General features: G+C 37.7%; 1 long non-coding RNA gene and 2 other non-coding genes across 5 annotated transcripts in view; all 3 read left to right on the top strand.

The window, feature by feature from the left end:
- The window catches only part of LOC127108250 (uncharacterized), a 30,441-nt gene extending 21,229 nt beyond the window's left edge, over window positions 1-9,212 (top strand). Inside the window, exons 2-4 of one of the 3 annotated variants that reach the window (XR_007795987.1) lie at window positions 8,319-8,630; window positions 8,769-9,091; window positions 9,177-9,212. This is a non-coding gene — a long non-coding RNA (uncharacterized LOC127108250). Of the gene's footprint in view, window positions 1-8,318; window positions 8,631-8,765; window positions 9,098-9,176 lie in introns of those variants that run through there. The other 2 variants (XR_007795985.1, XR_007795986.1) reach the window with 2 other exon arrangements.
- LOC127109472 (small nucleolar RNA R71) lies at window positions 1,665-1,771 on the top strand. Its single transcript, XR_007796753.1, has one exon. It is a non-coding gene; the product is annotated as a small nucleolar RNA R71 (small nucleolar RNA).
- On the top strand, window positions 5,924-6,030 carry LOC127108588 (small nucleolar RNA R71). The gene has a single exon (XR_007796114.1). It is a non-coding gene; the product is annotated as a small nucleolar RNA R71 (small nucleolar RNA).
- Window positions 9,213-15,215: the final 6,003 nt, after the last annotated feature.

Raw genomic sequence — 15,215 nt, 5'->3', positions numbered from 1 at the left:
TGATATCTAAGGCATAACACGAGTCTCCCATCACAGGTTCCATAAGAAATTTCGAAAGTATAAATTCTATTTTCTCGTCACCTACTTCAAATGTAAACTTTCCTTTCTTGACATCTATTATGGCTCCTGCAGTCGATAAGAATGGTCTACCTAGAAGGATTGGTATATCATTGTCCTCTTTGATGTCCATGACAACAAAATCAGTAGGGATAAATAACTGACCTATCCTAACAGGGACATCTTCTAAAATGCCTATCGGATATTTAACAAATCTATTGGCTAACTGAAGCGACATCTTAGTGGGTTGTAATTCTCCTAAGTTTAACCTCTCACAAACTGCTAAAGGCATTAGGCTCACATTAGCTCCTAAGTCTAGAAAAGCTTTTTCGATGACATGATTACCCAAAAGGCAAGGAATGGAGAAATTTCCAGGATCTTTATCTTTCTTTGCTAATTTGTCCTCGGAAATAGCATTACATTCCAAAGGCTTCGGATCGTCAAGTCTACGTTTGTTGGTAAGGATGTCTTTGAGAAACTTTGCATAAGAAGGTATTTGGGTGATGACTTCTGTGAAAGGGATTTCTACATGAAGTTTTTCTATAACTTTAATAAATTTTTGATACTGTTTATTGATCTGGGTTTGTTTGAGTCTTTGCGGATATGGTATAGGTGGCTTATATGGCGGGGGTGGTACGTAAGTTTTATCTTTAGGTTCTTCTCCTTTTTCTCGACCTTCCTGGTTTTCAGATTCCTCTGGTTCCTTTACTTCGTCTGTGGTTTTTGTATATTCCTTAGAAGTTTCGGGTTCACTCAATCTAGGGTTTGGTGGCTCATCATAAGCGTTCCCACTTCGTAGGGTAATGACATTGGCTTGTCCTCTCGGATTTTGTTGAGGTTGTCCAGGGAATTGTCCTCCAGGAGTAGTCTGAGGGGCTTGGTTTAAAGCTACCTGAGAGATCTGGGTTTCAAGCATCTTGGTATGAGTAACTATTTGGTCAACCTTGGTTCCTAATTGAGTAATCAATTCGTTAACATGAATGTTTTGGTTCATGAGCTCCTTGTTTTGTTGGGTTTGAGCGGTGATAAAATTTTCCATAATTTTCTCAAGGCTCGGCTTTGGTGGCACAGGTTGCATAGGTTGATTTGATATAGGGGCCTGATAACTAGGTATCGGAGGTGCATTATTTTGGATATGGTTATTGTTTTTATAGGATAAGTTCGGGTGATTCCTCCGTCCAGGGTTATAAGTATTCGAGTATGGGTTCCCTTGGGTGTAGTTTACTTGCTCATAGTGGGTTTCGTTTAATAGACTGCATTCTGCCGATTGGTGTCCTTTGGTTCCACATATCTCACAATCCGACGAAATTGCGGCTACAGTATTCGGGTTTATGCACATATGCTCGACTTTGAGGGCTAATGCGTCCATTTTAGCTTGCATCATGTCTATAGAGCTTAGTTCATGCACTCCTCCTTGGGCTTCCTTCTTCTCAACTGTCGCTCGTTCGACTCCCCATGATTGATGGTTTTGAGCCATATCTTCGATGAGGGCACTAGCTTCAGGATAAGGTTTGTTCATCAGAGCACCGCCTGCGGCAGCGTCGATGGTCATCTTTGTGTTGTAATGAAGTCCATTATAGAAGGTTTGAATGATTAACCAATTTTCTAAACCATTATGTGGGCATGCTCGTAACAACTTTTTATATCTCTCCCAAGCTTCGAACAGCGATTCTCCTTGGTTTTGGGTAAATCTAGTTATATGGTTTCGAAGAACGGCGGTCTTACTCGGGGGAAAGTATCTAGCAAGAAAAACTCTTATAAGGTTATCCCAAGTCGTAATGGAATTGGGTGGAAGGGAATCTAACCATGATAGGGCTTTATCTCTGAGAGAAAAAGGAAATAATCTTAAATGTATTGCCTCAGGAGAAGCTCCATTGGTTTTAAAAGTGTCTGCTAATTGAAGAAATATTTTTAAATGTTGGTTTGGGTTCTCAGTAGCGAGACCCGCGAATTGTCTCTGTTGCACTAGTTGCAACAGGGATGGTTTAAGTTCAAAATTATTAGCTGGGATGGTTGGGTTTACTATACTAGAACTAGGTTCTTCATTTGATGGTTGAGCGAAATCCTTAAGAGGTCTTTGGTTTTGATCTTCGGCCATAGCTCTCTTAATTCTATGAAAGAATAAACGTGCGCGAGCGTAACGTTCAGGTTCCGCCAGAGGGTATACTAAGCTTAAACTTCCGGTGCTGCGAGTTCTTCGCATTGCCTTGGGCGTAATTCACTTGGTCGGTATTGATGCGCTGTTTTTCGCAAGTATACGAACGCGTCAGAGTAATATAAAAGATTGTCGAATCCACAGAGACCAAGTGTCAATCTATCGTTATCTATTGTTATGGTGTTTATCAAAGGCAATCAAAATAAGTGTTTTTGGAGTGTGCAATGAAAAGTAAAGTGTTGAATAAAGATTAATTAATAAAGTGAGGATCGAATGTAATTCACGTAATCAATTAATAATCCAAGTACTTGCTAATAGAGCTACTTATGGGCAGTGTTTCCTACTTTGAAAAGAACTAATTTAACAGGAATTGTCGCTTTCGCGTATTCAGAACCGAGTTGTGCTCCCTAATCAAACCCTCTTATTGTCACTTATAAAAAGGTGCGCATTGCGTTAGAGTAGTAAACCTATTTTTAAGAAATATAGTATCTTGACTAAGTTGAAAAGTATTATAACCTGGATTTCTTAACCAAAAGAGGTTCTCACGAACCAGACTCTAAACTTATAAACGCGTCCGAAAATAGTTTTAAAATCTCTTTTCTTCTTAAGTTAAAAACTCCTAATGAACTAAACAAAGCGCTTTCGCTGTTTTCGAAATAGTTAAAAACAATTAAGTTTAGATAGACGTTGGACGGCTTTCGATCTTACCCAACGGAATTGAAGTGCGGGAAAACTTAAGTTGAAAGTTAAAATAGCCCTTAAGTGTTTCTACGAACAATTGTACGGATTATCGGTTCAATTACGATTCTTACATTCTAACCTTATAGATTTAGTTAGACATGGTAAAGTAAAAGTGCATTAAAGTAAATAAAAGTAGTGCGAGTGCGAAAAGTAAATAATTTAAAGCGAGTGCGAGGAAATAAATAATTTAAAGCGAGTGCGAGGAAATAAATAATTTAAAGCGAGTGCGAGGAAATAAATAATTTAAAGCGAGTGCGAGGAAATAAATAATTTAAAGTGAGTGCGAGGAAATAAATAATTTAAAGCGAGTGCGAGGAAATAAATAAGATAAAGACAAGTAATAAAAACCTGCTCCAATCGGAGGGTTGAATAAATTGCAAAGCGGAAATGAAAATGGCGGCAGGATTAACTTCCTTCCAAAGTGTTCCAAACTCGATTACAGACTCTATCACAGACTCGATTACACAATTGTGGTAACACTCCAATGCGAAGCGGTTACCACTTTATAATACTGAATATATGCCTAAGTGAAACAAAGTTGCTTTGAGTTTGCCTCTGCTATAAGTTTGGATGATTGCAAAAGTGATTTCGAGTTTCTATTTATAAGCAAGTAAAAAGATGGAAATGACAAGGATGCCCTTCAACTTGAAAATGGGAGGGAAAACTTTTTCTCTTGTGGCGCCCGCCACAAGGCCATGGCGCCCGCCACAAGGCCAATCTGAGGCACCTTAGTGGAAGTAGTGCGGAACGTGGAAGTTGAGGGAAGTTGAGCTTGGATACGTCATGGCAGGGTCTATGGCGCCAGCCATGGGGTAGGCCACAAGTACAAAATGCTGAATTTTAGGGTTTTTAGCTCTTTTCACTCGTTTTCTCGATCGGGGCTCCGATTAAAGTAAAACCTGAAAATAAAGGAAAACATAGCAATAACACAACAAAATAACAATAAAACAACTAGAATGCATGTGAAATCGGAGTCAAAAATACGGTAAATTTCAGTGTTATCAAACTCTCCCACACTTAAACCTTTGTTTGTCCTCAAGAAAAACATTAAAAAGCTCATAAAAGAAAATTTGTGTAAACGAGTGCTTCAGGTAAAAATTCTAAGTTCAAGTCGAGATGCAGTGATAGGGACTAACTGAGTGAACTAAGGGTATCATGATGACACTAATCCGCAAATACGGACATAAACTTCATTCCTATATTAACCAACCCATATTATCCCATAATACCTAGGCCTGCCTCTTCATCTCTTTTTGTGTCCTTTTCATTCAGGCGCAATCACATTAAGCCCGTTATCCGTACATGCTTAATAGTAGAGTGGCCTGTTAGTGATTATAATCTGAGCATGGGGTTTCTGGCACATAAATATGTGTAAACCCTTTTATTGGACCTAACTGTAGTTGTGGGGGATCGGATCGTAATCTGCCCTAACGAGTTCAGTGTCAGATACCTCTAAACCAACTAATAGTGGGTAAGTTTTTCTTTTTCTTTTTCTTTTTGTTTTTGTAGAAATTTTTTACAATTCTTTGGTTTAAATGACTTTGTGAGGGTCACCTATACCGGAGTTGCCTTTTTGCTTTCTTTTATTTTATTTTTGTTTTTCTGGATCATTCACTTATTTGCATCGGTCCCCTACGTAGAGGATGCGTAGGCCGGAGCTGACTGCTGAGATAAACTACTGAGGACTTATACGGAAATGATGATTAAGGCCATGGTATATGGGGTTTCGGGAGTGGTTCCTATATTTACGAAGTCTATCGTGCTAAAATAATGCTGATGTTTTCACAAAGTTCTCCCAAGTCACCGCATCCTTACTCAAAACATGTCCTTAAAACATGAAAACTTTCGGAATAACACTATTTTCTTTTGCAAAAAAAAATTCGGTGGGGCTAAAGGTATGGGGAGGTAGGATTGTACTAAAGATATAATATATTTGGTGACTCGTCAGACTTATGCATTATACTAAAAAGCAAAATAAACAACTAAAAGGAAATAAAAATAAATAAACTATCTAAAAACAGCAAAGAAAAACGATAAAGGAAAGAACGAGAAAGGTAATAAAGAGAAGACGATAGAGTCTCCTCCCACACTTAAATCGAACATTGTCCCCAATGTTTCGAAATAAGATAAGGGAAGAGTTACCTGACAACCTATTGCTGACCACTGACGCCCTCGCCATCCTGAGGTGGGCGACGGGATCGGGTACGACGACGGTCTCTCTGATCCATCCTCGCCTGCAGGGCATCCTGAGCGGTCCTCACCTCTCGAAGGTTACCTAAAATGGTACCCTGAGTGTTTTCTAGGAGAGCCATGTGTCTCTGGTGGTGGTGTTGCTGACGGGCTTTTGTATCTGTGATCGTTTGCAGGGACTGTAGAACAGTGTCATAGGACCTGTCTGTCCTCCGTTGCGACTCTTGCATGAAGCTCATGTTATTCGCCAGCTGTTGTTGGATGGTAGAGAGTAGGTCGTCACGCCTTTGCTCTCTAGCCATGTGGTCACGCCACATCTCCTCCGTAATATAAAAGCCAGGAGTGGTACCTGCAGAAGAAGAAGATGGTGCGGTGTGTGGTGGTGAAGGATGATGGGGGGACACATGGGGTACGGGAGATCTCTCTCTCCGATCATATTCATCATCAGTGTCATGTCCCGCCTCATCAGGTATGTTAGGAGGAAGAGGACCCAAAACAGGTGGAGCATCTAAAGCGTAGGTCCAATTCCTTTCATCTCGTACATATGTACGTCTAGTGCACGGTAAAACAACAGATGGGATGGCTACACTATGAACCATAAGCATATAGCCTCATTCTCTCCTCAAACGACACAATTTCATGTCTCTCAGAAATTTTAGGTTAATTGTGCGAGGAGGTAAGGGGTCTAGGGTAGCCATCTCATTGTTCAGGTTAAGTGCCCGAGCAATAGATGTAATCAATCCACCATGGTGCGGTGTATGAACGATCAACCATTGTTCTAGGCCATGGTGTGGGCAAACTCTTAATAGCTCTTTATATCTCTCCCAAGCTTCGAAAAACGATTCTCCTTGGTTTTGAGCAAATCTAGTTATTTGGTTACGAAGAACAACAGTCTTACTAGGGGGAAATATCTAGCAAGGAGTACTCTCCTAAGGTCTTCCCAGGTAGTTATTGAATTAGCGGGAAGTGAATCTAGCCATGAACGTGCTCTATCCCTGAGGGAGAAAGGGAATTATCTTAAACGGATCGCATCGGGTGAGCGCCGTTAGATTTAAAGGTGTCGGCTAGTTGGATAAAAACTTTTAAATGTTGATTCGGGTTCACAGTAGCGAGACCCGCGTATTGGTTTTGTTGCACTAATTGCAACAAAGACGGTTTTAGTTCGAAATTGTTAGCAGGTATAAGGGGGTTTACTATACTCGAACTAGGTTCCTCATCAGAGGGTTGGGCAAATTCCTTAAGAGGTCGCCTATTGCGATTCTCGGCCATAGCTTTCTTAATTCAGATGAGTAAGAGGCGTGTACGAGTATAACGTTCGGGTTCCGCTAAAGGATCTACTAAATTTCCGGTATTACGGGTTCTTCGCATTTACCGACTAATAATGCCTTAGTCTATACGGTGTAACAACAGGGTACGAAATTTGACAAAGTTGGTCCCCGACAACGGCGCCAAAAACTTGATCGCTGTGATTCGCAAGTGCACGAATAACGTCAAAGTAATATAAAAGAATATCGATCCCATAGAGACCAATCGTCAATCTATCGATTACTATCGTTACGGTGTTTATCTAATTGTAAAAGAGATATTGGGTTTGCAAAATAACGGTAAATAATAAATGCAGGTAAAAACAGGTTGAATGTAATTCACGTCAGTTAAGTGATGTTTCGATTGTCTAAATAGAACTACTTATGAGGCAATAGTTTCTACTCTTGAAAAGAATCCATTTAACAGGAATTCGCTTTCGCGTATTCAGAACCGAGTTTACCCTTAAATTAAGGCCTTTTATTGTCACTTATAAAAGGTGCGCAGAACGCTAAAGTAGTAAACCTATTTTTAAGAAATGAGACTCGTAAACTTAGTTGAAAAGTGATTTTGATTTGGAAAGTTTACCCAAGGAGTTTACTGATTTTAAACCTATCAACGCGTCCGAAAACAGTTTCGAAAATAATTTTTCCTTAAAGTGATAAAGATTCCTAGTTACTAAGCCAGAGTGCTTTTGCACTCGTTGATTAATTAAAACTAACCAAGTTTGTTTTAGAAAACTCAAGTTAAAAATCAAAGCAGCCTTTAAAGTATTTCTACAGATTTCAATATGTGAAACATTACTTTAACCGCGATCCTTACATTCTAACCTTTAAAAGATTTAGCCAGACATGGTAACACAAACAAACACAACGGTGTTAATCATGATGAAAAGTTTGTTTTAGAATGTGAGGTGTAAAGAGCGAGTAAAGTGCGTAAAATAAATAAAGTAAAGCGAGTGCGTAAAGTAAATAAAATAAAGCGAGTGCGGAAAATAAATAAAGTAAAGCGAGTACGGAAAATAAATAAAGTAAAAACGATGCGGGAAATAAATAAATAAAGCGATGCGGGAAATAAATAAATAAAATGATAAATAAGAACCTGCTCCAAACGGAGACTTCGATTCTGGTACAAAAATAAACCTCCGACTCCTGAAGATAAAGACGACAGCAACTCGAAGTGACCCAACTCAATCTCACAAAGGTGCGATAACCCCCCGATGTGACGGATTATCGCTATTACAAATGATAAATATATACTTAGTGTTGTAAAACTAAGTTGGATGATAGAAAACGAAATGAAATGAGCTATTTATAGAGATTCTCAGCAGTTTGTAAAGACCATGGTGCCCTCCAACTTCTCCTTAGTGGGACTTAGTGGGAACATGATTAACAAAGGTGGCGCCCGTCATCCCTTCATGGCGCCCGCCATGTGTGTAAATGGGGTGGATCATGGGAATGTGGCGGTTACCTTCTAGTTGAGGGTTGATGACTCATGGCTTCCCCTATAGTGGCCGCCATGTGCAACCCCATGTGTGTAATTTCGCCTAAAAACCCTAATTTTAGGTCTTTTTACTTCGTTTCTTCAAAAAGAATCCGAAAGTGCTATATATCTGAAAACAAGAGAAAAGAGAGCATAATACAAATAAAATGATAATAAAGTCCTAATAAACATGTGAAATCCGAGTCAAAAACACGGTGTAATTCGGTGTGATCAAAATTCTGTTAATTTTGTTAGTGTTAGTTAGATTTGTATCCAACTGAGTTAATTAGGAAAAGTGTTATGTTAGTAATGAGTTTAATAGAATTCTGTTATTGCTAAACTAGTGTTAATCTGATCTTTGTATTGATTCCTGCAAGTTATGTTTTATCAGATGGACCCGGGTATGGAGGAGCGTCCCAGTTGATCTAATCAAAGACTCTTCGAAATGCTGAACCGAAATACACTCAGACTTTCATGCTCCATTTTGAAGCAAACTAAAGCGTACTACAGGACCCCAAAGCCTCTCTGTTTGAATTCTCACCAACGCGTACACCTAGATTCCGAGCATTGTATCTTGCACTCAGTCTTTCATAAAGATCACAATCTAGAACATAAGTTACAACCTCTGCAGGAAGTGACTTTTTGGTTCTGCACGCCACCAAGTAGGAATTGTTCCTCTTATGCCGCACATATACGTGTAAAGGTAGGCTTTCCTTTAGGGATCCATACGAGTTGTTCGCATTCCACTTCGTTTCCTATACATAAGTACAAATCACTAATTTAAGCATTTGAACCGGACTGATGTTGTATTGTTATGGCAGCAGGAAAGCGACCGCAGCAGGACCATTTGTGTTTGTTTTGGTGACTTGCAGGTTACTACTGAATGTTAACTTGCCATGATCGTCGTAGTAGGGCTGATCAAGAAGCAAGTTCTGTGGTTTCAAATCATAGTGAAGAACACTGTGACTATAATAATGAGCAACTTCTTTACAAAGCTGAAAAGGAAAACTCCAAACAAGCGAACTTGGCAATGGCCTATGGTTCGCTCCTTCAAGAAAAGTGTCAATGGATTTCTTCAGATTGGTGTCGATATACTCAGAGACGGGAAAGAGGGCAGGCTTAGAGGTGCAAACGGCCATGAATTGTGTTGGTGAATTTATGGAGGTGAAGGTATTTTCCTGGTTTTTTTCTTTTGCCCTGGATTTGTACTGTAGGTTAACTTAAGTGAATTCGTTATGCAAACGTATAGGATACGCTCTTCAATACGCTGCTCTCTAGTTGCTTGTTCAAGATAGGCAACAACCGCTTCTTTCTCAGAATACCGTCGAGAAACCATCACAGCAAAATGGGCAAGCTTGAGAGGGTTGATTTTGTGATGAAATTGTTATATAACTGTATCAAAGATTCACTGGCCTGGAAGGGATTCCAAGTATTGCAGAGCAGCCATGGCAATTGAAGCGAGAAAACACTGAAACAAAGAAAGAGACTGTCTGTTTGTATAAGTATGCCACTCTGGTCATCCGTATTTTGGATCGAAAGCATTAAACCATGAGCCGCACTGAGTTTGTTGATTGGAATGGATGACACTGTCTGTTTGTATAAGTATGCCACTCTGGTCATGTTTTAGTGGATCTTTGTTCACTGTTGCAGGTCCCTTACGGATTTATTCCGCCGTCTGCACTTCGTTGCAGGGATTGAGCAAGGTTAGCAGGTAGGACATTTGACGCCGCTGAATTGGCATTGCAGCTGGTGTTCTGGTAGTTTGTAGCTATTGGTAATTGAAGGCGGCGTTAAGAGCAGGAAGAGCACCATTAGATTTAACTGCACCAAAAATGAACCATTGCAAACTCCTAAGCCCAAAGTTAATTCTCTTTTGCTAGAAACAACTGATACAACCCAAAAAATGCAGTGAAATTGTTGATTATAAAAGTCACACGCGGTCAATTCATATTAGTTCACTGTACTTAGCTGGTGCAACTAACAAACATTTATGTGATAAATAAAGGTGGGAGGTATCTAAAGCCAATAAATTCATCTCTTCATGCGAAGTCAAGCACGGACGCTTCGCATTAGCTAAACATGTTTCATATGATTTCATTATGAGAAGTTATTTACTATCTAGAAACCAATCATGTTTTGACATGTTCAGCATGTGGCCTCCATAATCCCAGTCTGTACTTGTGCATGTTCGATATTAGCTTCTTATGTTTGCATTGTTCCAAACTATTAAACCTTCTACATTGTCATGGTAATGCATGTGATGGCTGCCATATAATTTTTTTCCCTGAGAAAATGTATGCAAGTTGGATTAATATTAGCTTAGAAACTTTGGCTTTTGCTAACAGTTGAAAGGTTATGTACTGATTAAGGATACTCATTGGTTTTGGATGGTTAAATTGGTTAAATGGATTTTGGATGAATAATGGTAACGATGGATAATTGGATTGGAAAAAATAAAATGGATAAGGTTTAGAAAAATGGATTAGAAAATTGGTTTTAAGGTAATAGAAATTATTTTGGTTTAATGTGGATTAGATTGTGGTTAGTTAATGGATAATTGGTTAGCTAATAAAATCAAGTCAAAAAAGATTCTAATAATAAAAGAATGTCAAAATTAATTTTGTAATTAAAAACAATGTTTCCTTCTAAAATTAATCGGCTAAAGAAAAATGATGAAATGGTTTCCCCGAAATCAAACTAATTCTCCAAAGTCAATTTGAATCTCAAGAATCAAATTTTGAATTAAAATCCAATTTGAACCTCTAAAATCCATTCAAAACTTCATGAATTAATTCGAAATGGGTGAAATGATTATGGATCACATGATTGGAGATTTAGAGGTTGATGATTGACTTTAGTTGACCAAAACTCAACCTAGGTAAAAATGCATATTTTCTCATGGACAAACGAATATGGATCACAATATCCCGAACCAAACGACTTTGGCCACACTATGAATTAAACCAGATGGAACCAGTCAAGCAAAAGGTCATGCACAAAATCCCTTACCAACAAGGTCATGAACCAGGATTTCAAACCACATGATGTGCAATGCCATAAACTTCAATTTGACCCTGATTTTATCAACCACAAACCTTGAATCCATGATGCCTGTTAGTTGATGTCAATCATGAATGAATGATGAGTATGCATGGGTATATCTGAGTCTCAAATCATGAGCTAGGTGGAAAAGCAAAAATGGAGGGCAAATTTTGGGGTGTGAACTACTCCACAGCAGAGTCGCCACTTAATTTTTGTAGCGGTAAACTCATGACCATCAAGCTATGGATAAACTTGACGTCAATAAAACTAGAGTCGTCGCCGCGCTTTTATTGTTTTCAAAGGGAAAGGGAAAAGTACGAACAAAACCCAAAGATAAGAAATTTTCAAATCAAAACTAATAAAATTTCAGAGATTACAGGTAAGGGGGTTGGTTACACAGAGGGAAGGTGTTAGCACCCAAAGTGTCCTAGGTGCTCCTAGGGAGTCCTTTTTTTATGTGTGCATATGTGTTTGGTATAAAAGATGTTTGAGAAAAATAGAATGTGGGGATGAGAAAATAATTTATTGATTATATTTTTGTGTTTGACAAGAACTTTGGTCTTGTGCCTACGTACCAACATAAAAATGAGGGATCAAAACCTCGTAGTTCGTGGTAAAAATTTCAAATAAGTTGGTGAATTGCTTTTAACAAAAGTTTAATAAAAAAAGGCACAAAGGGTCCAAAATTTTGAATGAAGTTGTTGGTTCTTTTTGTCTTTTGAAATTTTAAGTGAATATGATTAAGTTTACTTACAAGCTTGATTTAAGAAAAAGTTGGAAAATTCAATGGCATAAGGCCGAAGTTTCTAAGTATTAAAACAAAGTCTAAGTTTGAAATCACAAGCAAAAAATGTTTTTGAAAAGAGGGAGAGATCTGAAATTTAAGAAGTGGGAGGAGACGAAGAGGCTATCCTAAGCACAAATTAAAAGTTAAGAGTTGAAAAGATCTGACCCATGAGATGCAATCCAACAGACAAGAATGTCATATAGAAACCCATTTTCCTTTGGACTTTAATCAAACAATTATCAATAAGCAATGGCAATATCAGGCATCATAAAGATCAAGGCATTAAATAAAGATAGCCACATCCAAGCAAGCAATCCAAAAGTTAGCAGTCTTCTTTGTCTTCTCATGTATCAGATGAAATATTCCTTGATCAACTCAGAACAAAGCATAAAACACAATATCAGAATAACAATTAAGCACAAAGACAGAGTATCAGATGAATTCAAACAAATTCCAAGGCTTATATCAGATGAATACTTAGTTCACAATAGCTTGGTCTCAAAATGTTGGCATTGGCCAAGTCCTTTTTGCATAGGGAATGTTGCCTAATCCTAAGTCCAAAAGTTCAGATCAAGATCAACAGTCCACCAGATGTTTTTTTAGTGTTTTTGTTGTTGTTAAGTATTTGAAGGTCCTAAGACCACAAACAAAATCAAAACACACAAACAATATATACAAATCACAAGATGTGGCTCAAATGAGCAAAGTGAAAATGACATAAAATAAACAAGTTAAATTAAATGTAATTGGCAATGAATGATAAATGAGTGAAATTTAAATTGCATAAAGTAAATGACTTGAAAGTAAAGAAATATTAACAAGAATTAGTCAAATGTTAGTCCAAAGTTAGTCAAGTGTTGGTGGTGTTTTTAATTGATTAAGTCATTCTTTGAAGAACACTCAACCATTCATTCACAAGGATAAATCCTTAAACCAAGACATCTTCCATGAGAAGGGCTCAAACTTGGATAATTCAACAAGTATGCCACTAGCTCTCATGAAAGGAAAAAAAGTCAAGTCTACACACAATGCCATGAAGAATAGGAGACTTACAATCTCACTTACTAGAATGTTATACCTTGAGGGTCAAATTTAGCTCTATGTTAAGCAATCGTAATTGGACTTATGTAGAAGTCACAACTATCTAAGGCGGCGCAATAAATTTTTTGGTGTTAATGCGTGTTATAGATTTGGTATGAAGAACCAAACTCCTAAATCATACCACACACTAAAATAAAAGATCAAGAAGGAGGGATCTATCTCAATCATACTTGTATTGGTTCATCTGACACAAGGTCATTGATGAACCAATTAGCCTTTAGACATTAGAGATTTCATTGGTCAAATGAGGGAATGAGAAAGAATAGGGATGAAGATGAAGAGGGAGGGGAAGATAGAAACACAAATTGACCAAGGTAGCATTTTCATCAAATCAAAAATATCCATTCATTTTGGGAGATAAAATCTACATTTCATCAATCTCCTAAATCCAATGGTTTTGATCCAACAAAAGTCAAATTAACCTTTACCAAGGCCCAAACAGAAAGTCAAACATCACAAGAGCATAAAAATGGTTCAACAACATTTTTAAACATTTAATCAATTAAAAATCCAACTAAAAATGAATTAAAATACATTTTAATTTGGCCAAAACCTAAAATCCCTTTAAAACACCAAATAAATGGCCAAGGGATTTATTTAGGTCAAACAACGTCAAAGGACCTTAGAGAAAAAAATTCACTATTTTTAAAAGGTCAGAAGTATTTTTAAACAATTTAAAATAGGCATAAAAATATTTAATTCATGAAAAATATCAAAATTAATCCAAAAAATAATTTTAATTTAGAGTATGGAATAGAAAAATATTTAAATATTTTTGGTGAAAGTCCCATATTTTTTGGATTAAAAATGAAATTAATATGAATTAAACATAATAAAAGGATTAAATGAAAATTCAGAAAATAAAAAGAAATTAGAAAAAACGAGGGTCATCAGATCTCCCTCATTAATTGAGGTGGTAGATCTGATGGTCAAACGTGTGTTATCTACGATGCGCTTCAGTCAACGCGCCACACACATGATAATCTGAACCAAAGGTTGTGATTAAAACATTTGAAACAAATCAGAAGGTTGGGAAGGTGCCAACGCACCACCGGAGCTAAGGCTCCGGTCTTCTTCTCCGATGGACCTCACCGGACTGGTCCACCACCAACTTTCACAAAAATGAAAAACAAGGACCTGGATTCAAATGAAAATTGCCCATGAGCTCGAATCTGGCCTCAATTTTCTCCAATTCCAAGTATATTAAAAGATACAGGGATTTGAATTTTGAGGATCATGAATTGAGTTGCTTCGATTTGACCTCAAATCAACTCAATCTTGTTGCCTACATTGGTAGGACTTCAGCCAACCAAAAATCAAAGAGAATGGTGAAGAATTGAGAGAGAATCTAAGAGATGAAGTTTCTAAAAAATCACCTTCGAGGGAGCTTGATCTTGCTTCCAATTGGCCTTGGTTTGACTTCAGATGCTTGCAGGAGGTGAATTGGATCAAAGAATGACTTGGATTCTTGGAGTTTCAACTTCAAAACAGAAGTGAAATTGAAACTCGATTTTCAATTGAAAACCTTCAAGTTTATCCTCTAATGGTGAAGGGAAGGGTTGTAGGATCAAAATTTAGGTAAGGTGCCCCAATTCTGAGAAGAAGGGGTTGTATTTATAGGCAATGCAATTGATTTCCACACACTTCCGTCAAAATGCCAAAAATAGTAATTATCACTTGCTTGGATGCATGGGCGTGTGATAGGCCCGTGAATCGATGTCAAAAGGTCCAAAATTGATCACGAGCAATGCTGAAAGTGTGTCATGTAGTCATGTAATTGGAAATGAAAAATGGTCATGAGATTCATCCAAATGGAACCTTGAAGAAAAGCCATGCGCAATTCATTCAATATTTGGTCAAATGAGGTGATCTTGGACTTTTTGGAAAGGTGAGATCAAGGGGAACAACTTTCATGTTGACTTTCTCTGGTCAACCACCATGAACCAACTTGTAAACTTGAAGTTCTCTTGATCTTTGGGACTCATGGATGATCATATATGCATAATATGATGTATAGTGAACTATCCCTTGATATATTTGATAAAATATTGAAGAAACTTGCTGAGGAAGTCACACAAGATACCTAGATGAATTAGGGCTTCCAAGGCAGACAAGCTTCAAACTCTTGATGATTTCTTGATCAAAATGATAAATGAAGATCATGGGGATCCATATATGATGTCTAGAATCAATGTGAACCATATATTTGATTAATCTCCTTGCATTGAGGGTCTCAAACCCTAGTTGTGAGCTTGATGAGGCATTGGTGGATGCACATACTACCTACAAAAGAAACAAAGATATACATAGACATATTTTTGGTATTTTGGTTAGTAAGTAATGAAAAATAAAGTATGA

This window comes from Lathyrus oleraceus, chromosome 7 (genome assembly GCF_024323335.1).
Source record: "Lathyrus oleraceus cultivar Zhongwan6 chromosome 7, CAAS_Psat_ZW6_1.0, whole genome shotgun sequence".
In the NCBI taxonomy this organism is placed as follows: Eukaryota; Viridiplantae; Streptophyta; class Magnoliopsida; order Fabales; family Fabaceae; genus Lathyrus; species Lathyrus oleraceus.
This window is presented reverse-complemented; position numbering and strand designations above follow the sequence as displayed.